General features: G+C 42.7%; 1 long non-coding RNA gene across 1 annotated transcript in view; it reads left to right on the top strand.

The window, feature by feature from the left end:
* Positions 1–18,675: 18,675 nt before the first annotated feature.
* The window catches only part of LOC134935348 (uncharacterized), a 50,918-nt gene continuing 46,802 nt past the window's right edge, over positions 18,676–22,791 (top strand). The window contains exon 1 of the long non-coding RNA XR_010180075.1: positions 18,676–18,819. This is a non-coding gene — a long non-coding RNA (uncharacterized LOC134935348). The remainder of the gene's footprint in view (positions 18,820–22,791) is intronic.

Below are 22,791 nucleotides of genomic sequence, written 5' to 3'. Positions count from 1 at the left end.
AGGTTTGCGGTGTCTGTCAGCGTAGTGTCCAGAACATGGAGGCGCTACCAGGAGACAGGCCAGTACATCATGACAATGCTAAATTCCTTGTCGTATAAACAACCCTTTATGAAGCTAAGAACACTGTACGCTGTTTGCTCAAGAAGTACCGTAATGGTACGCTATTGGCGTAGCGATCGCTCAGCCGTAGGCGAGACGCTCAAGCGTCACGTTCGCTCGCGGCCCAGTGATCACAGGACACGTTATTGGTTATGTCTAGGGGAATGATTCGCTGTAGCGTAGCTTACGCTCGAGACCACGAGGAGGTCACCAGCGATGCAGACGCTTACAACACTATACCTTTATGTTAAAACCTTATACCAATGAAATACACAGAATACCTTAATGTGAGTACAGGGTGTAAGTGCAACCTTGTGTAACCTGACTATCTACAAAGCTGCTTGAGCGTCACCGACGCTCAAGTGAACACTTAACACTATAGAAAATACACAGATACTGGTTTAGGTTCCAAGGCCTATTAACTGTATTATATCTAATATACTTGTAAAAAGGGGGTAACAGTACAAATGATACACTACAATATAACAGAGACTTCCTAACCACAGATCTAAACAATAAATACAAAAAGACAATACTACACTGACCTAAATGCAATACAGTACAATACTATAATACTATGAGAGATATAAGAGAAAAGAGGAGAGAGAGAGAGAGAGAGAGAGAGAGAGAGAGAGACGGAGAGAGATGAGAGAAATTGGCTCACAATAACATTAAAAAACAATATGGTTGCAGCGAAGCTTACACATGTGAGGAACAATCGCTGCGCAGTTAATAAATGCTGAGAATCTTTGTTTAGAAAGTACTTGAGCTTACCCATGCTGCCTGTCCCTATATACACAACACCCAGCTACACAATCGTCCCTACAATGCCGCATGGGGCAGAAGCTAGACTCCATTTTATTCCAAAATGTCCAAGCCTCAAAACAATGCATATGTTCTGATTTTACAATTCCAAACAATCTAAATCACCTTTCACAATGTAATCCAACTTCCTAGAACCATCTCATAATTTCACATCCCAAACAACTTCAGTATCTCTATAACCAGAGCATATGAGTTATCACAAGACCAGACCACCAGGTACTCACAAGTATCAGCCTGCCATTGCTACCAGCACATATTCAAAAGTACTGCATGGTGGTATTTATGATTAACAAGATCCCAGCTACCATCACAGATTCCACAGGGCACCAACACAAACACCCAACAATCATACAACCAAGTTACAATATCCTATTTAAACCAGAAAGCAATCTATCTGTTTCCTTATCTAGCCATGTGAAGTTCAATACTTAGCCTTTGGGAAGGAATTCTGTCCTGGGGATGTAGCCGCCATGCTGCTTGATGCTAGCTTAGTTCTGAGTGAGAGAGTCAGCCCTGTGATCTCCAGTGGGTATATCATACCTGCATTCCAGCTGTGGGGGTGTGTCAACCACAAGAAGTGTGTGTCCCTCCCAGCATGTGAGCCAGCTGCATCAGTGGCCTTGGTTATGTAACACAATGGGTGATGACCAACACATTCCTGTCTAGTGAGAAGCTATTGTTTGGCGAATACAAACCCAGAATCCTGTCTGGGTTTTGTTCTATATTCATGATGTCCACTTTCAGTTGAGACAATGACATCTCAGCCCTCATTCTCCTGTATACAAATCCAGCCCCATTTGTAAACACAGGTGTTGGCCTTCCTCATTGAGTCTCAAAAGCTCAGTGTAATTACAGACTATTGTACTCCGTCTGCGGGAAAGATACTGATTTGGAGTACAATTGATCTTCAATTACTATTCCTGTGTTTACCTTATGCATGTGTAGGTATGAGGCCCTCTTAACATGCAAACTATTGTTTGGGGGATCCCTGAGGTCAAAGAGACATTTGAGACCTACTGATGCCTGTCTCCAACTGTTCAGATGCATGACTAAGTAAGGACAAATAAATAAATGGACATAACTTCTTATGTCCATAACTATTCGCACGAGCGATTAATCTGCTCCAAACCAACACCGGAATATTGCTATTTAAATACTCTTCCGATGGGTACCAAACACTGCTGTATGACCCCTGTTAGATCCTTCGCACAATACAAAGAGGGATTCCTCCGTTCAGGGACATTCTATATTAACCAAACTTTCAGAATCTATCAAAGGGACCATAATCTATAAACTACATTAATTGTGAACATTTGTAACGAATGAGTCGCACGCTACGATCACATAAACTCTACCGTAAATGCGCATACCGCGCCTGCGTGTGCACGCTATTGCGGGTATGCGCCTCCACGGGAGAGCGTACGCACGCGCAGCACGGACCAGTGTGCGGTGCAAATATGGCAGTGTGCATTGAGACATTTTTCTGACTTTGACAGTCCACCCTTTGGCAGTCAATAATAACTGCCACAAAATATTTAAGGAGAAAAATGTAAGTCAGGGGTTAATTGATTTCCATGGTGGGGTAAGGAAGAAGAGAGGAGTAGGTGTGAAAAGGGTATGACCTAGTGAGAGAGTAGGAGCATGTGTGTATGAGTCCATGTTTGGAGGGTCATGTATCATCGTGCCGTACGTGTGGTAAATCAAGCTTCGAGGTATTGCGAAGTATACATTTGAATTCCTTCTTATCCTGTGGTACAGGTCTGTGGATGGGCTGTCAAACTCTACCGAGCTCATTTCGGCTGTGGTTGTAACAAAATGGGGATGCACATTTTAGTTGATGATACATGAATGGGGGAGGTATGTGGTTGCTGCTATCTGTGCCTGTATTCCCTATCGTCTATGTGTGTCGTTACCTGAGGGTTGTAGAGATGAAGATAAAGAACACTTATGGAAAATGCAATGATATTCTATGTCAGGGGAATGTACATCTGTCGTCGAAGTCGTTTTCGGTATCTGTTGAGAGTCGTCTTCTTTGCGCTGTTTTGCTCCTTAAGCATGAGCAAATAGCTTTGTCTAAGCCATCAGATTTACAAAAAATGTTGGGCTAGCGTGAATTTAAAAGTACTAGGGAAACTGGGGATCCATGGCAAAGTTCATCAAGTGTCCATATTTAAAGTTGTCAAATCTTCTTCATCTTTGGTCTTGTCTGTGGTCTTTGTCTGTATACCGTCTCGTCAACTTCCTCGTCCAAGGGGGTCTTTGTATCTTGGGGAAAAGCAGAAAAACAGGTGAAAGAAACGGACCGTATAATCGCATTTTCATCACATTCTGGTTTCTATCATTGGGTCATAAATCAAATCCAGGTTAATTACAGTTTCCTCACTCCTCAAGCTCATCACTTTTGTACTTTGTTTGCACCTCATTAAAGCCTGCCCGCATCTAAATATCAATCCAATCGATATAATGACACCCAAGATACATAGTAGAAACTTTCCAACATCCATTATGACTCCTTGAGCCCAGTCTCCCAAACCGGAGAACCAATTTCGCGGGTTCAACCATGACACCCAACCAGTCAGCTCATTACCTACAGCAGCAAGGGTGAGATTGTGTTTTCGACGAAATTCCCGCTTCAATTGGAGAATATCGTCCATCTTTTGGTCTATGACCTCTACCGGATCCTCGGTGCTATTTGTGATATACGTGCAACACTTTATGCCGTACTGTGTTGCCAATGTAACACAATATCCACCTGTTACTGCTGTAAGATAATTAAGAACCATTCTATGCTGAACTAGTTCTGTTTTGTAAGCTTGAAGTTCTCTTCCAGTGTATCTAAACGTGTCATCATACATTTCAGTGATATTATCTAACAAATTGGCGAGTGCGGAAATGTATTTATAATTCATCACACCTCGAGCGGTGCGAGTGAAATCTAACGCTACCAGAACCTGAATCCCGGTGGATTCATGGATAAGATCAGAGGCCGGATGCTCTAACCTTTCTGACAGTTGTCTTTTAACCCGGTGCTCGTAGTGAGTGTGAGTATAAGGAGCTTGGGCACCACGGTGTATGTCCTTCATTTTGTCATGTGTAAAAGTCATCACTTCAGGCAATACTTTTCCAATATAACACAATCCTTCAGAGTTTGGGGCAAGCCACTTGTACGCCTTTCTCCCGCATATGAAATATGCATCATCGGGGAGAACATAAGGGACGGAGAAGGACATGACCATGTTACAAACCTTCCAGGTGAAATCTCCTGACCCTAATTCTTCCATCTGTCTAATGCACGTATCAGTTTGTACGATATGTGCACAGTATCCTGGTGATACCTCTCCAACTCTAGTAATCCTATTCCCTAAGGTATATCGATACCGGAAAGATTTTCCTCTACTGGCTATGTGGCGTACGAGCTCTGTATCTGTAGGCATTCTATCTGCTCTGTGTGAAAAGGTCATGGTAAGGTTGCTCCATGACACTTCCCAATTTCCCGGCTTACGGGGATTGGAGATATTAAAACATAAGAGGGACCTATCCACATGGTATTGGTGGAGCTTCAAACTAGGAGGGCTGGAGATGTTAAACCTCCGGTCCACCGGTCTCCCACCACTTAGCTCAAGTACCTCCCCTAACGTTAAAGGAAATGGTACTAGCCCTGATTTGCTGTGTCCCTGAGGTACTTGAGAGCATACCCAACAATCGGTCTTGTTTAATACGTTACCCACTAAGGAGTGATAGTCACTCAATGGATGCCGGTCCATATGGATATTAAAACTAGATTGGCATTTCTTTGTTACAGAGCCTACAGATACAACTTTCTTTTTGAACTAACATTCCTTCACAGTTGTTTACAAATAACATGGTTGTTAGATCGTGCCCGGTACTCGCCTTTGCTTGGTGATTGGGTTGCTATTGGAAATTTACACCTCCGTCTCAGTCATCAGGACCTTTCTGGATCCTTTCTCGACCTCACTGGTACTCTCACCGAAACAGACTGCTCTGGTCAACATCATGGTCAACAGGAAAATCCATATCACAGTCTCTTGGGGCAAGTCCATCTTACAGGAGGAGAAAAGAAGAAATTTGTAAAGGGGGTATAAGAAAATCAGTTTGAGGGGGAGAGAACTCGTTACGATAATAAGTTCTCTCGTTTTGTTGTTCTTCTTGTTCTGCTGTCCTCTCAAAAGGTGCTGTCTCTCAGTCTTCCAAACGAACATTCTGGTGATGCAATATTCCTTCCTAACCGGCGATCTTTCTGTAAGGAGAAAAAAAAATCTGGCATTACCATTGGTCCAACTGAGGGGTGACATACCATCTTTAAACCATGGAAACATGAGTGAGAAGAGAGAGAAAATAAAAAAAAACAAAAGAGATAGAGAACAATTCATGTGCATATATACATTACATAACTCGACAATAACCATCAATAAGAAAAGAGAAACAAAGCATTTTTAAACATTGTAAGAAAACATTGTTAGCATTAGAAAAACATTGTCAGACTTATTAGGCTGTCATATCTATGTATCTACTGGTCTCCTTGAGCAGTCCCTCCCCACCAGCACTTGCATTACTCCACTGTCTGTATCTGGCCAGAATACATAGTGGCGGATAGGTCATGCTGGGGTTTGGTAGACTTCTGCAAGGACCAAGTGGGTATGCAATGTGTGAATTCTTACCAATACTCGTCAGAGATGGGGATAGAGAGTGAGAAAAGAGAAAAAGATTTTCACGAATACATTTACAACTTTTCACCCGGTCATTCCTGTGTCTTCAGGGAATGACCTCCCACTTCATTAACCGTTACCTCAGGCTTACCATCAGTCCTAATGATCACCTTTCCTGACCACATATCATGGGTGTGGCCCAAAATTCTTCCTATGTGATCCCTGCTTGTAATTTGGTGTGTCATAACTTTTGCTCATTTTCATGTCTAGGGGGTTGGTATGCCTTCTGTGAATCTTTGATCATACAGTTAGATCTTTCCTAGGATCTGGGTAATCAGACATGATTGATCTCAATTCTGTCCGGGACCAGGGATGGCGCATTGCACTGTCCTTGACGGGAATGGTTCCCTGATCATCAGTCTTCCCATTGGGGACTGTGATCACCCTGACAGGACTAAACTCAATCACATCACCTTGTTTTGGTCTTACAATATGGGGTACATTTGTTTGTGCGTGATATAAAACATTGTACGTACCTGTGGACACGACCTCACCTGACCCTCCGTTAGGGGGTTTGATTATTGCCTTTACCAATTTGGTCGCGTCCACCTGGATGTCTTGTAGGATGGCTTCTGGAAGAGGTGCCGACATCGTTCTGGGCTCACTTTCTTGTTTGTATTCCTGAGGAAAGTTTAACATGGGGTGCGACTTGCATGGGTTAATAGTTGTACATTCAACAGTATTACAATAATCATTGTTACATTTATTACACTTATTCTTATAATCTATATTACAGTTGCTAAGAGCGTTTTTATTGTTCCACCTTTGTGCTTTTCTCTCCGCAATCAACTCCTCTCCTGCTGCCATATCTCTCCTCTCAAGATAAGAGTCAGAAAAGTCAATAGACTCTTTTTGTAATTCACTTTCCTGTTGCCATAACTGTAAACAATCATCATGTTTAACTCGTTGTTTCCAGGATTTTATGAGACTGATCCTTTGCCTTAAATTATGCAACACCTCTGAGTCAAAACTACCTATCCCGGGAAATGGTGCCTTATCCCCCGCAGTCATTCGTGTCCATTCATCACAAAAGGTCTCAGTGTGGGGACCATATTTCCCCCACATTACTAACCGAGCAGACCCTCGGTGTCTGCAAGCCTCTGGAGTCTGAATCCTGACCTCCGACCGTCTCTGTGTTGTGCACTTGGCTGCCATTGTGGACCTTTTTAACACAGAAAAACTTCCTAAAATGCACCAAACACAGAACTTCGTTGGAAATCCTTAAAGCTCTTCCACTGAACTTCTTCTGCTCCGGGTATCCCCGTTCCGCCTTCTAGCAGACACGTGTAGCCGTTGCAGGCCCTATCTCTAGAGATTTTCCTGAGAAAATTCCCTTCCTTTTTCTTTACACAAATCACGCTTGCATGTGCTCCCTACAACACGTATGAGGGCAAGATTTACGCATGGATATACGACCTCATATCACGTTGCGTTATTGGTCACACATACAACCGTGCGGTCCAATCGTACCACTTATAGACACTTGTTGCCCATAAATGGTAGGATCATTGGAGTCTCCCTACTGTGCTCCAAAACAGCCAGAGCGTAATACAACGAAAACTTTATCACACTCTGTTGCACGTTTTCACTCAGATCGTGCTCATCACGTTCCACATAGATCACACAGATCACAAAGTCCACAAAGCGGAATTCAATACCGTTTTATCACATAGATCACAAAGTCCACAAAGCGGGATTCAATACACTCATACCGTTTTCAACCCACTATCATTCTTATAGTTTTCTGATCAGAAAAATCATTTCCCGTAGTCTGATAGCTCTCCCCAGAGGCGTTACAGTAAAGTAAGGTATTTAAACTAAATTTTGGAAACTGAACAAATGTGTGCTATTGTCTTGTGGCTTCTGTATCGCCTTACTATAAGCGATATTTCACTATATAAACGCTTACCAAACACCACACAGTATCTTCTATGCTGTGTGCTTGTTTTTTTCTCAGCACGTTATCAATGCAAATGGCAAACAGGAAGGTGAGATGTGAAACTTACACAGATAAAAATGCAATTCTAAATTTAATCTAATAACATACATTGATGTAAGCACACGCATATGAAATTACATATAAGTACCAATCACTATTACTTATGATTGACTATGATATAGATTAAATAAATGCATAAAAAAAAACCTCATTAAATGATGATTTCTTTTTGACAGTGGATGGCTGATTGTTTCCTGAGTCAACTGAAAACCAGCCGCTCAGAAAAAAAAAAAAATTTGACCTTCCCAAAATGGCCGCTGCTCCTCCCCCTTCCACCTCCATGAGGGTCACACAAAACGGTGGACAGACCATGCGGCCTCTTGTCACAAAGAAAGTCATCATTCAAAACTCCTAAAGTTATTCTAGGCCTGAGTGTGTAGTTGGCACCAAATTGAAATAAAAACCAGATTTTCAAAGACAATAGCGTACTGTTCTTACCTCCGGTTACCGGGTTCCTTCAGCACTCTTTATCTAAGCGAAGCAGACGCTTATCCCGTCAGCACTGTGAGACAACCTCCCACCCTTTGCTGGAGGGATAATGTCTGCTGATCTACCTAGTGCAGATATGAGAAGTATAGGACGAGCCCGCAATTGACAATGCTAAATTCCTTGTCGTATAAACAACCCTTTATGAAGCTAAGAACACTGTACGCTGTTTGCTCAAGAAGTACCGTAATGGTACGCTATTGGCGTAGCGATCGCTCAGCCGTAGGCGAGACGCTCAAGCGTCACGTTCGCTCGCGGCCCAGTGATCACAGGACACGTTATTGGTTATGTCTAGGGGAATGATTCGCTGTAGCGTAGCTTACGCTCGAGACCACGAGGAGGTCACCAGCGATGCAGACGCTTACAACACTATACCTTTATGTTAAAACCTTATACCAATGAAATACACAGAATACCTTAATGTGAGTACAGGGTGTAAGTGCAACCTTGTGTAACCTGACTATCTACAAAGCTGCTTGAGCGTCACCGACGCTCAAGTGAACACTTAACACTATAGAAAATACACAGATACTGGTTTAGGTTCCAAGGCCTATTAACTGTATTATATCTAATATACTTGTAAAAAGGGGGTAACAGTACAAATGATACACTACAATATAACAGAGACTTCCTAACCACAGATCTAAACAATAAATACAAAAAGACAATACTACACTGACCTAAATGCAATACAGTACAATACTATAATACTATGAGAGATATAAGAGAAAAGAGGAGAGAGAGAGAGAGAGAGAGAGAGAGAGAGAGAGACGGAGAGAGATGAGAGAAATTGGCTCACAATAACATTAAAAAACAATATGGTTGCAGCGAAGCTTACACATGTGAGGAACAATCGCTGCGCAGTTAATAAATGCTGAGAATCTTTGTTTAGAAAGTACTTGAGCTTACCCATGCTGCCTGTCCCTATATACACAACACCCAGCTACACAATCGTCCCTACAATGCCGCATGGGGCAGAAGCTAGACTCCATTTTATTCCAAAATGTCCAAGCCTCAAAACAATGCATATGTTCTGATTTTACAATTCCAAACAATCTAAATCACCTTTCACAATGTAATCCAACTTCCTAGAACCATCTCATAATTTCACATCCCAAACAACTTCAGTATCTCTATAACCAGAGCATATGAGTTATCACAAGACCAGACCACCAGGTACTCACAAGTATCAGCCTGCCATTGCTACCAGCACATATTCAAAAGTACTGCATGGTGGTATTTATGATTAACAAGATCCCAGCTACCATCACAGATTCCACAGGGCACCAACACAAACACCCAACAATCATACAACCAAGTTACAATATCCTATTTAAACCAGAAAGCAATCTATCTGTTTCCTTATCTAGCCATGTGAAGTTCAATACTTAGCCTTTGGGAAGGAATTCTGTCCTGGGGATGTAGCCGCCATGCTGCTTGATGCTAGCTTAGTTCTGAGTGAGAGAGTCAGCCCTGTGATCTCCAGTGGGTATATCATACCTGCATTCCAGCTGTGGGGGTGTGTCAACCACAAGAAGTGTGTGTCCCTCCCAGCATGTGAGCCAGCTGCATCAGTGGCCTTGGTTATGTAACACAATGGGTGATGACCAACACATTCCTGTCTAGTGAGAAGCTATTGTTTGGCGAATACAAACCCAGAATCCTGTCTGGGTTTTGTTCTATATTCATGATGTCCACTTTCAGTTGAGACAATGACATCTCAGCCCTCATTCTCCTGTATACAAATCCAGCCCCATTTGTAAACACAGGTGTTGGCCTTCCTCATTGAGTCTCAAAAGCTCAGTGTAATTACAGACTATTGTACTCCGTCTGCGGGAAAGATACTGATTTGGAGTACAATTGATCTTCAATTACTATTCCTGTGTTTACCTTATGCATGTGTAGGTATGAGGCCCTCTTAACATGCAAACTATTGTTTGGGGGATCCCTGAGGTCAAAGAGACATTTGAGACCTACTGATGCCTGTCTCCAACTGTTCAGATGCATGACTAAGTAAGGACAAATAAATAAATGGACATAACTTCTTATGTCCATAACTATTCGCACGAGCGATTAATCTGCTCCAAACCAACACCGGAATATTGCTATTTAAATACTCTTCCGATGGGTACCAAACACTGCTGTATGACCCCTGTTAGATCCTTCGCACAATACAAAGAGGGATTCCTCCGTTCAGGGACATTCTATATTAACCAAACTTTCAGAATCTATCAAAGGGACCATAATCTATAAACTACATTAATTGTGAACATTTGTAACGAATGAGTCGCACGCTACGATCACATAAACTCTACCGTAAATGCGCATACCGCGCCTGCGTGTGCACGCTATTGCGGGTATGCGCCTCCACGGGAGAGCGTACGCACGCGCAGCACGGACCAGTGTGCGGTGCAAATATGGCAGTGTGCATTGAGACATTTTTCTGACTTTGACAATCAGGAGACATGGAGGCCGTAGGAGGGCAACAACCCAACAGCAGGACCGCTACCTCCACCTTTGTGCAAGGAGGAACAGGAGGAGCACTGCCAGAGCCCTGCAAAATGACCTCCAGCAAGCCACAAATGTGCATGTGTCTACTCAAACGATAAGAAACAGACTCCATGAGGGTGGTATGAGGGCCCGACATCCACAGGTGGGGGTTGTGCTTACAGCCCAACACCGTGCAGGACGTTTGGCATTTGCTAGAGAACATCAAGATTGGCAAATTCGCCACTGGCACCCCGGTGCTCTTCACAGATGAAAGCAGGTTCTCACTGAGCACATGTGACAGACTCTGGAGACGCCAAGGAGAATGTTCTGCTGCCTGTTCGGCGTTGTAGGGAGGTCATACAGGCACGTAGAGGCCACACACACTACTGAGCCTCATTTTGACTTGTTTTGAGGACATTACATCAAAGTTGGATCAGCCTGTAGTGTGTTTTTCCACTAATTTTGAGTGTGACTCCAAATCCAGACCTCCATGGGTTAATACATTTGATTTCCTTTGATAATTTTTGTGTGATTTTGTTGTCAGCACATTCAACTATGTAAAGAAGAAAGTATTTAATAAGAATATTTCATTCATTCAGATCTAGGATGTGTTATTTTAGTGTTCCCTTTATTTTTTTGAGCAATATATATATATATATATATATATATATATAAAATATGTCGAAGTGGCAGCACTTCTCCACAGACCCGGAAGTATATATTATTATTTTTTTTAATTAGCAGACAGCAGCAGCACGTAGGAAGGAGGCCAGAGGCCCTGGAAGACTCACGCCTGCACCTGTCACCGGAGCGACCAGAGCCGCCCGCACTGAGTGGAGAAGACGCCGCAGAAGACCCGGCTGGCTTAAAAGAGACGACACGGAACAGCGGGGAGGACGGCGCAGATCGGGATCCTGCAGCAGGAGACCACACTAAAAAGGGTACATCCCCGGTGCGGTGCTCTGCATCCCGGGTGGCGCCGAAGATGTGCGCATAATTGCGACCTTCACTTTTTCATACCCCCCTTCAAAAATTACACTTCGACCACTGCACCTACATCTATACATACACACCCTGACATCTTTACATACAGTGACACCTATTTGTGCAGGAGATGATGATGGTAAGGTGCATGTGGAATTGAAAAGAATGTTCCCAGTATAACCTGAAACATCTGGCGTGTTATGTTGGCACATCCCATTTTCAGTGTCCAAGCCCCCTTCTGGACATTTTTTTTTCAGTGCACGCCATTGGCGTGCGCACATACTTTCCTTTTGTATTATTATTATTATATTTTATTTATATATTTATTTGGGGAGGGGGGGGGGGCATTATTGATCTTGCCCTGGGCTCCAAAACCCCTACTTAGGCCTCTGACCGGCTGTCAGAATCCCGGCGCCAGGATCCTGACTGCCGGCATATCAATAACTAGTCTCCCTCTTGGGGTGTCCACGACACCCCTGGATGGAGAATAAATAGTGTGGCGCATGTAAGGGCTCTTTTGCGCTCGCCCCACTGCCGGCATTCCAGTGGTTGGGGTTCCAGCACCGGTATACTGGACGCCAGGATCCCGACAGCCGGCCAATCGTAGTTCACCCATATGAACACCCCTGATACATATATTTCTGCCGAAGCATACAACTCATGATTGCTGTACCCGGTTACATATTAATAAGTATACAGCATTTTTGCACGTTTTATTGTGGCTGTTGGCATGATATTACATGAATACTGTTTTTGCAAATATGGTGTGCTGGTTTATCTCTGGACATTCTGTAATATGGAAATTAAGTGTAATCCAGCAAAATGCAGATCAGGCAAAAGGAAAATGTCAAAGGTCAATTATATATAAATAAATAAATATATATATATATATATATATATATATATATATATTTGGTCTCGGTTATGAGGAGTATGTGTCCTTCACTATGGACAGTTGCAATTAAATAAAAGGATTAAGTGTGGAGGAGGTGGTATGTCAGGTATGTAATTTTAGAGCTGTGTCTGGTTGTCATGGCAACATAGCTGCAGCTCATTCAGCACCTCTCTCAGTCCCTGCTGGCAGCCCATTCAGTGAAACGGAAGATCGGAGACTGTGCAGTCACTCAAACCATCCCCATGTGTTATTGCTGGATGCAGTACATTTTGTATGTTGAGGTTTTATCTTGCCTTTTATTTTTAAACCTAAACCTGAAGAACAAAGATGTTTTAATCTTAGGTCAACGGTATGCTAGAACATGTTATAGCTAAACTATGGTATTCTGTAGGGTAAGAATACTATCTAATCAGTGCAGGATGTATTTAAAATAACATACTTTTAATGATTAAAGAAAAAAAAAGCAGACTACAGGTATGAAGTATTGTAACATGAGGACATGCACTGAAACTGGTGGGAGGTAGGTTCAGAGGAAATTTGAGGAAGAATTACTTCAGAGAAAGGGTAGTGGATAAGTGGAATAGCCTTCCATCGGAGGTACTGTAGTAGAGGCCAATACAGTAGAGCAATTTAAACATACTTGGAACAAACATAAGGATATCTTTATAAGACTCAAATACGGTTGAGGTTACCATAAACATTGGTGGTTTAATAGAGGAAAGGGCCCATTTGTAAGATCTGATTGGGCCCCCTCCTCTCTGGCAATGCAGGAGACTGGCTTTGTGCCAAAGTCTTCTGCTCATATGAAGGATCTCTGGGAATATGGCACTTGCACCTTATTCCCGGGGATATCTATAGTGCACATGTGCAAATCTCCGGGAAAATGCCTGCCACACCATTTTACGCAGTGAATTTGTCTGTAGCGCTACCCGCAGCCGGACTTCGGAGGGGTAAGTATATTTATATGGGTGTGTGGTGTGGGACCCCCTGGACCCAGGAGCCCGTGTGCACTGCACACATTATAGATACGCCAATGACCATAAGGTGAAAAAAGGGCAGCCTAGATTGTACAAGATGTTATCTGCCATTAAATTCTGTGTTTCTATATGGAAAACACACCTGAAATAGACAATATGCAGAACAAGAAATAAAACATGCAAGGCAAGGCATTCTGGAGCGCGATTTCGTGTGTGATGTCTGTGGTTAGAGATCACCGCGTCACTCCCAGGGGGCCACTGCAGCAGAAGGATTTCCTCAGTACAGAGGGACACACAGTGGCAGCACTGTCATATGTGATACAGCCAGGCCAGGTAATGCACTCCTGGCTGTAGTTGTATCACATATGTTTATGCCAGGTAAATGGTTAAAGATTGAAGGGAGGGCTAGAGGTGACTGAAAGCGTATTCAGCAACATTTTAGTGTCAGATCCTCTTCTAAGCTATGCAATGCCACTTTTTCAGCTGGCTTTATCACCCACGGGTATGTCATTTATGGTGCAAGCAAACATTTTTCCATATGGGTGGCACCGTATGTAGAGAATGTTGGAACATGCAGTGACCTTTATTGTACCATCACATTGCCTGCATCATTCTCACCCACACCTCAGAATCCCTACTGAATCCCTACTGCAATTTATAACTTTTTTTTATGTCCATTCCAACCCTCAGAGTGTTTTTCTTCAACGTGTGTTGCTTCTATCCTCAGCTCTACCCCTACTGCTAATTAAATCTCGGATTATAATGGGCATTTAGTTGAATAGATTAAATCAAGTGTTCACTTGGTTCCAAAACACATAATCATTACCTTAATTAACAACTGTGGCTAGGAAATGACTAATTTATGGTTCTGCAAAACCAGTAAAAACTGCACCTAGCACCAAACTACATCTCATCCAGGCTGAGTATTTTGCTCGTTACCAACACACATATGGAAAGATATAATGCTACTCTAATAGCAGCTGGATAACTGTATCATCATCATCATTAACTTACTGTATGAATTAAAATGCAGATTGTTAAAACAGTCTGCTTTGTAGTGTAGGAAGGAGTCATTAGCATGCAAACAGACTAAAAGTTTCAACAGAACATTGTGGGTATTTCATATCTGATCGCAGCAGCAAATTTGTTAGCAGTTGGGCAAAACCATGTGCACTGCAGGGGAGGCAGATATAACATGTGCAGAGAGAGATAGATGTGAGTGGGTTATTTTGTTTCTGTGCAGGGTAAATACTGGCTGCTTTATTTTTACACTGCAATTTAGATTTTAGATTGAACACACCACTCCCAAATCTAACTCTCTCTGCACATGGTATATCTGCCCCCCTTCAGTGCACATGGTTTTGCCCAACTGCTAACAAATTTGCTGCTGCGATCAGATCTGAATTAGGCCCCTTATCAACTGAGTAAAATCCTTGTAAGGTGTGTGCAGTACAGTGTTAATACTGGGGAAATGTAATGTGTGTGCAAATACTGAAGGATAAATGGAGCGCCATGGGAGATAATATAAGTACGCTTTATCTATATTTTATTGCACTGGAAGTTGCTGCAAAAACTGTCATGAATCATATCTAGGAAGTACAGTACTTCTACTTATATTATATATGGATTACCAACCTTTAAAGGCTTCAGTGCCTGGAAGCATTGCAAGAAGTCACTGGTAGGCAAACAGATTTCCACAGGAAAATCCATGACTTTTCTATTCTATTACTCGAACAAATCATTGAACTTTTGTGTAAATTACTTAAACCATTTAAAATAGCAACATGAGGCATATAATTAAACAGCTACAAAGCAGCAGGAAAAGCAGAAGTACTTCCAAAAAACGAACAATCTAAATGCATCTGTCTTGTCAATAAACTCTGTTCCGTGATTAATGGCAGCTGGAAGATGTGCACAGGATGGTACTATGTACTGCAGAGCCCAAGCTTGTGATAGGTAAATACTGCAATTTAGCCCATCATATTACTTTATACTTTACTGTCCCAGGGCTTCAAGAGCATAGTTTCAACTTTACATAGCAAAATCAGATCCAGATAGTTGGATACTTATGATTTTTAAAATGGTTTATATCCTTTGCTACTATACATATATAATATACTGTACATTGTGCATAACATTCATTCATTAGTAATTTCCATAATCTCTCAGATATGTTAAGAGTATTTTAGTGATTAGAATTAGAAGGTTCTGTGTGACTGCTGCAGAATCAGATACAATATGTGCAGCATATAAAGGAGTGTCTAGGAAACACAATGGCATTTCTCCATCATTTCCAGAATGCATAAGCACCGTGGTGTCCATATGCTGAGAACATGACAATGATTTGAGTTTACAGTGGAAATTAATGCAAAAAATATCATTATAAAACTTCAAGCAAGAGGCATATTCCTGCACACAAATATTAAGCATGTACGGTGACACGCGGCGGGAATATAGAGTGTAAGCTCCACTGGGGCAGAGACTGATGTGAATGGCTGAGTATTCTCTGTAAAGTGCTGCCGTATATATGTGTGCTATTTAAATAACTGGTAATAATGATAACAATAATTTACTGACTTAATTCATTTCTACAAACTGCTTATGTGTCTACATAAGCAGTTTGTAGAAATGAATTAAGTCAGGGCCGGGCATGATGACGCATTAGGAATGTGAGTGCACTTTCAGTCTATATTGAAGCATGAGAAAGGTACTGAGGAACTACTGATTACAAAATAGAGCTGCTGGTGGATGCCAGGGTAACGCGTGAAAGTGTATTCTACCTTCATGGCTCGGAATACATACATTATACCGATGGGAAGTATTCCGGCCACCAGTATGTCGGCATAGTGCGAGCGCTAGAAAGCCTCTTGCGGGCTCGATATGCTCACCATGCTGTGGGCACGGTGGCTCGCTGCGCTTGCCACAGGTTATATTCTCCCTCTATGGGTGTCGTGTACACCCACAGACGGAGAAAAGCCTGTGGTGCTGAGATTCCACCATCTGTTGGGATTCCGGCGTCGCCATTGTGACCACCGGGACCCAGACAGACGGTCTTGTGATCTCCTCTCCCATGGCTCATATCCGTAATCTACATGTGGGGTTTATAGTAGAGAGAGAACTTTTCTGGATATTTAGGAAAGGTATTACACAGGACAACTGAGGCAGAGACTGACATTAAAGGGCAGTTTATTTACAAAGAGTTGTAAGAGTTTTAAACCCGACACTTCTGAGCGTGTTTATGCCTGAAATTTAAATGGGCAATGCTTTTACTAGATGTGTCTCGCTATTAAAAACATTGCTAGTTTAAAATTCCAACATACACATTCTCAGAAGTATCGGGTTTAACAACACAACTGTTCATAAATAAACCAGAGACCAATTTATATTTGTGGATTCTGCAGGCAACTCCTTCTGGTGCCCCAATCCTATTCTCTGCAAACATTCAGCTTCAACAGTCGGTTACAGAGTATAGTAGCACTACCCTCCACAATTTACCCTCCCGTAAGTACCACCCACCCACTTCCTTCCTCTGTTAAACACAGAGTTGCATATCTCATTCCCTTTTTTAAAAAAAAAACATAGACCCTGATTCAGAGATTTATGGAAATTTGATGTTTACGTACATTTCCGATGTTTGCAAATCTGATTCTGTGACATTAGTCACAGTGCACCAAAAGTCACAGCATGACTGACATGCTGCAGGTGTTTAGGGGTGGAGAGGGGGAGCATTCTAGAAAAGAGGGTGTGTCGGCCCTGTTTTCTGGTCATGCCAAAGCCAATGGCTGCATCCTTGGACACAGCGTCACTGGTCCTGGCAGTATAATTATCCAAGACATCCAGTGCAACCTGAGCATTATTCAGCTGTCCGATGTTCATGCAGGGGATAGAAGCCAGCAGAAGGTGACTATTTACACAAGACGTCTCCTGCAGTATTTGCATACTGTCGCACAGCCGCTCTGAATACCGTCAACCTCTGAATCAGTCCCATAGTTTGTTGTGTACCCTCTGCAGGGCAAGACACCTATCTACCTCAGCTGCATCAGCCTACTCTGCCTAGCTCTAACTCCAGTCTTTAGCAAAGAATATGCAGCACCCTTTGTGGGGATAGGGGTTAGCACTAGCAATTTTTTGTTAACTTTTATAAACTTTTGAAACTTTTCTGAAGTTGATCCAGTATCACTGTAATTTGATGGGTCTCTAAAGTGGCTGATGTGTGAAGAATACACTTGAACATTATACAAACAATAACAAGTTTAAACCTCCTGACATCACCAACACCATCAAACATAAACAGCTTACGGTAACAATACATGACTTACTTTTTTTCTGTATTTTGGTGGTCATTCCGAGTTGTTCGCTCATTGCCGATTTTCGCTATATTGCGATTAGTCGCTTACTGCGCATGCGCAAGGTTCGCAGAGCGCATGCGCTTAGTTATTTTACTCAAAAGTTAGGTATTTTACTCACGGCATAACGAGGATTTTTCATCGTTCTGGTGATCGTACTGTGATTGACAGGAAGTGGGTGTTTCTGGGCGGAAACTGGCCGTTTTCTGGGCGTGTGCGAAGAAACGCTGCCGTTTCTGGGAAAAACGCGGGAGTGTCTGGAGAAACGGGGGAGTGTCTGGGCGAACGCTGGGTGTGTTTGTGACGTCAAACCAGGAACGAAACTGACTGAACTGATCGCAGTGGCAGAGTAAGTCCCGAGCTACTCAGAAACTGCAAAGAAATTTCTATTTGCAATTATGCGAATCTTTCGTTCGCAATTCTGCAAAGCTAAGATACACTCCCAGTAGGCGGCGGCTTAGCGTGTGCAAAGCTGCTAAAAGCAGCTAGCGAGCGAACAACTCGGAATGAGGGCTTTTGTCTTTTCCAGCCTTCACTTTTGGGCTTTGTTATGTTATCATTGCATCCGCTGGAGGCCTCTTAGAACGAGCCAGTACAAAAAAAATGATGCTTCTCATAGCATAACACTCTCCTCCCTCCCCCAACTGATTTCTGTAAGCAGCTACAGACCAATAGAATGCTGGCCATTGTAACACGTGTGTTCTACGATGTCACAATGTGCAGCTGCAGGCCAATAAATTGCTGCCAAGCTGCAGCTGCACATTGTGACATCATGGAACACACGTGTCACAATGAGCAGCAGCAGTCTATTGGTCTGCAACTGATTCCAGAACTCAGTTGAGGACGGAGGAGCAGGAGGGTGTTATGCTGTGAGAAGCATCTTTTTTTTGCTAGTGCTTTCTAATGGAATAAATGTGCGCCTCCTGCGGCTGACCTAATAACAAAACAATGTCCAAAGTGAAGGCCAGAAAAGACAAATTACAGAAATAAAGTAAGTCATGTCTTATATTATTAGTTTGTAAGCAGGAAATTAAGTTAGTACATGTCTCTTAATCTCTGCTCATCTTTTCACACTTTTGGCCTTATTTATCAAAATTATTTTTACTAAAATAATGTGAAAAAGTGTGTTTTCACATTATTTTAGCATCACCAGAATGTACTAAAGGGCAATTGGAGGAGACTAAGCAAAACTCTCCTCCAAGCCCTTAAATTTGCATTCCAGATCAAATTTTCCATACTTGTAGTGGGATTTACTAGAAAAAAAAAAAGTAAACACCCTGTGATAATAATGCTATCTAGAGATAGCGTTATCCAGACTTCCCACCAGTTCCCCGACTCCTGCACAGCTTTCTCAGCCTGCTGGCAGTGAAGACTGTGCTCGGTTTCGGCCGTGGTGATCTGCCATGTGTATCTGATGGATTCACAGGCTGATCACTGTGTGGAAAAAAGTTAGACAAAAAATACTAACACTTACCTGCACCCAGGGACAAGTGATCCGGTGTGGGCAGCTGGTCATCTGATCGCTGTGCTCCTGCTGTGACCCCAAGTTTAATAAAGTGTTTACAGCAGCGGGAGCACAGGATCAGATGACCGTCTGCCCTCACAGATCACCGGTTTTGGCTGCAGGTACGTGAAATCGGGGGGAGGGGGGATTGTTGTGGGGGGCAGCTGGTGACAGTGCATGCTCTGTCACACACTCAAATAAAATACCCCGAGAATTGCCGTAAGTGGATTTGCAGGGACAGAGCTTTTTAGCAAGCTCTGTCTCTGCATGCGATAACTATTAAATCCCTGCAATGTATTCAATTATCGCACATCGGATTTGGTTGTATTCATCACATCCCATTCACATCTGTGAGGCAGATTGCGATACATATGCCCCTTACATCTTCAGGACTTCCCCAAATGTTGCTCAGTGCAGCAGCAGACAATAGAGTTTTATAGCACTTTGAATGGTATTGCTAGCTGTCTCTTGCTCTCTGTGTAAAAAGAATTCTATAAAAAACAAATTCAATTTTTTTGACAATCTTAGGGTGTGTACACACGGTGAGATAAATCTGTGAGATTTTGACTATATAGTTAAAATCTTATGAAAAGTTAGTGCATATCTCATGGTGCTAGGCAGCTTGCGATACAGATTCGATCCCGATGCGCGCTCCCGTGAGGTCGGTATTGTAAGGCTAGATAGACTGTGCAGGCAAGTCAATCTTGACTATCTAGTACAAAGTATAGTCAAAATTGGCACTTAGTCAAAATCTGTCCTATCTGTGCTATCTGGGCTCTGGGGGAGTTCAAGGGAAATCGCATAGTCAAAATCGAACATAGCAGGGATCTCACCGTGTTTCACTTGACATACTGTAAGTATTGTGTGATCTTGCTATAGTTTTACAAATATTTGTTTTTCTGCAAATAAACATGTTAATATTTACAAAAGTCAATCTCTTACTACTGAAGACATTAAACCTTTAAATATAACATTACATGCAGCTGTGACATTTAAGACGTATTAAGTTTCTTACGCACACCGTTTCATTGTTTCAGCATATTTTAAGCTGTTTTTCTCAGGATATAAATGCTACTTAGTCAGTCACTGTGAGTGACTAGAAGAATCAGTTTTGTTTTTTAAAGATGCTTATTTAAAAAAAGACAACCAAAAAAACCCCCCAACAACTGCCAGAGGAAGTGAAGTAGAAAAGATCTTGACAGCTTCATGTTGTGCCAACTGCTCTGCAGTTTTAGGAAGAACACAACAGAAACATATGCAGTTAACGGACTGTGACAGTCTGAGATATCTATCTTTCTGTGAGGAGCAGGTTTAGATCAAGGAAAACCTGCCAACTTTCCCCATGTACAGTACAATCCTGTCCAGCTTTTCAATGGAGCAACTCCTGCCACAATAAAAACCAAATGAACAATGAAATCTGCAGACCAAGTCAGCTCACACCATACTCAAATGTTATAATCCTTGTTTCAGCAAAGCGCTGTAATTCAGCCATACTGTAAAACATTTGTCCAGACTGTGTTCCAATTGGGCTACATGCTTGCAGATAAATACAGTGTTCATGCTGCAACACTAATACTTCAGGTGCATACACACGGTGAGATATATGTGCTATTTTGACTTACAGGCCCTACACGCTAACACTGAAAGATATTAACGATCTCGTTCATTAATGAACAAGATATCATTCATATCTTTTAGTGTGTAGGCACCAACGATGAACGATGCGCGGCCCTACGTTCATTCATCGTTGGTGCCGGGTTGTTTATACACGCATGCCAATATGGACAATCTTGTCCATATTAACATGCAGGGGTATGGGGCCGGGTGATGAAGAAACTTCACTCTCCCAGTCATCTCCCCCTGCGCCGGGCCACCCGCCAGACGTTTCGGCCGTCGGGCACCTCGGCGGCCAATCGCCAGGTGTGTAGGGCCCATTAGTGGCAAGTTTGACTATAATATGTACTAGGAGCAAATGGGTAACTACGAGCGCTATAGTGTGTGTATATGGTATAGTATATGTTGTAATTCACAGAAAGGAGGGGCGGGATTAGGAGGGATTCAGCCAAGGAGGAGGAGAGGGGAAGAGAGAGTCAGGAAATGAAAATACAAATAGAATAAAAAAGGAAAATAAATAAAGATAATGTAATTAAAGATAAAGATTTAAATAAAAAAGTTTAAAAAGAAACAACTAAAAAAAAACCAGCAGGTACAAATGTAAACAGCTCTTTTATGTCCTTATTTTGGTGGAAGCACGGTACTTTTCAGTCCATTGAATGCCCCACTGGGCTGGTAGCAAGTTCTCCCTGTCTTACCCTAAACCTTGGAGGTTGGAGCGCGATCACCCGGTGGAAAACAGCGGTCCAACAAGCTCCTCAGCATCTGAGATGCCGGCGGAATCCCGAAGTGTGCCTGCACCTCCGCAGCAGTCAGAGCAATACTTCCAATAGTCAAGGTTTCCCAGCAGAGCATCACACTGCCTCCAACGGCTTCTTCCCATACTGCTTCCTGGTGCCATCTCCTCCCCAGGTAAGTTACGCACATGCACCCAGCTGTCCACATAAAAGAAAATTTGATTCATCAGGCCAGGCCACCTTTTTCAACTGCTCCTTGGTCCAGTTGTGATGCTAACACGCCCATTGTAGGTGCTTCTCAGCGTTGGGCAGGGGTCAAGCACAGGCATTCTGACCAATCTGTAGCTACAATGCACTGTGTTATGATATCTTTGTAATTATAGCTACTGGAGCATTACGTTTTTCAGCAATCTGTGCTACAATAGATCTTCTGTGAGATAGGACCAGATGGGCTAGCCTCCACTCCCCACGCACATCAATGAGCCTTAAGCACCCATGACCCCGTCGCCAGTTAACCGGTTTTCCTCAGTTGGAATAATTTTGGTACGTACTAACTACTGCATACTGGGAACGCCCCACAAGACCTGAAGTTTTGGAGTTGCTCTGACCCAGTTGTCTAGCTGTAACAATATGGCCCTTGTAAACGTTGTTCAGATCCTTATTCTTGCCAATTTTACATGCATACATAGACTGGCTGAGGCAGAAAGACCATAAAAAACTATTTCTGAGGCAATCTGGATATTCACTGATTTCCCTTTTTAAATGAGGGTTCAAATACCGATGAGGTATGAGGTTTAAGTATTTGAACCAACCTCTGGAGTCGGAGATCATTTGAGATCTGATCCGATGAGGCAGGATTAACTGTTGTAGTGGGCGGGAATGAAATTGAGCGTACTCTACCGTGTCGAAAGTCGACACAATCAGGCCAAGTACTTGCATCGCCGAGTGTATTGACACTCTGGGACGATGAAAGAAGCATCTTATCCTGTCCTGAAGCTTCAGGACTTTGGAGACAGAAACAGTCTTTGACTGTGCATGTCCAAGAGTGCCCCTTAGGTGCTCTGAGCTGGGACCAGTGGAGAACTTCTTCCAATTGATTAGCCACCCA

The sequence above is a fragment of the Pseudophryne corroboree genome, chromosome 6, assembly GCF_028390025.1.
Source record: "Pseudophryne corroboree isolate aPseCor3 chromosome 6, aPseCor3.hap2, whole genome shotgun sequence".
NCBI lineage: Eukaryota > Metazoa > Chordata > Amphibia > Anura > Myobatrachidae > Pseudophryne > Pseudophryne corroboree.
The sequence above is the reverse complement of the archived record's forward strand: the minus strand, read 5'-3'. Positions and strand labels throughout refer to the sequence as shown.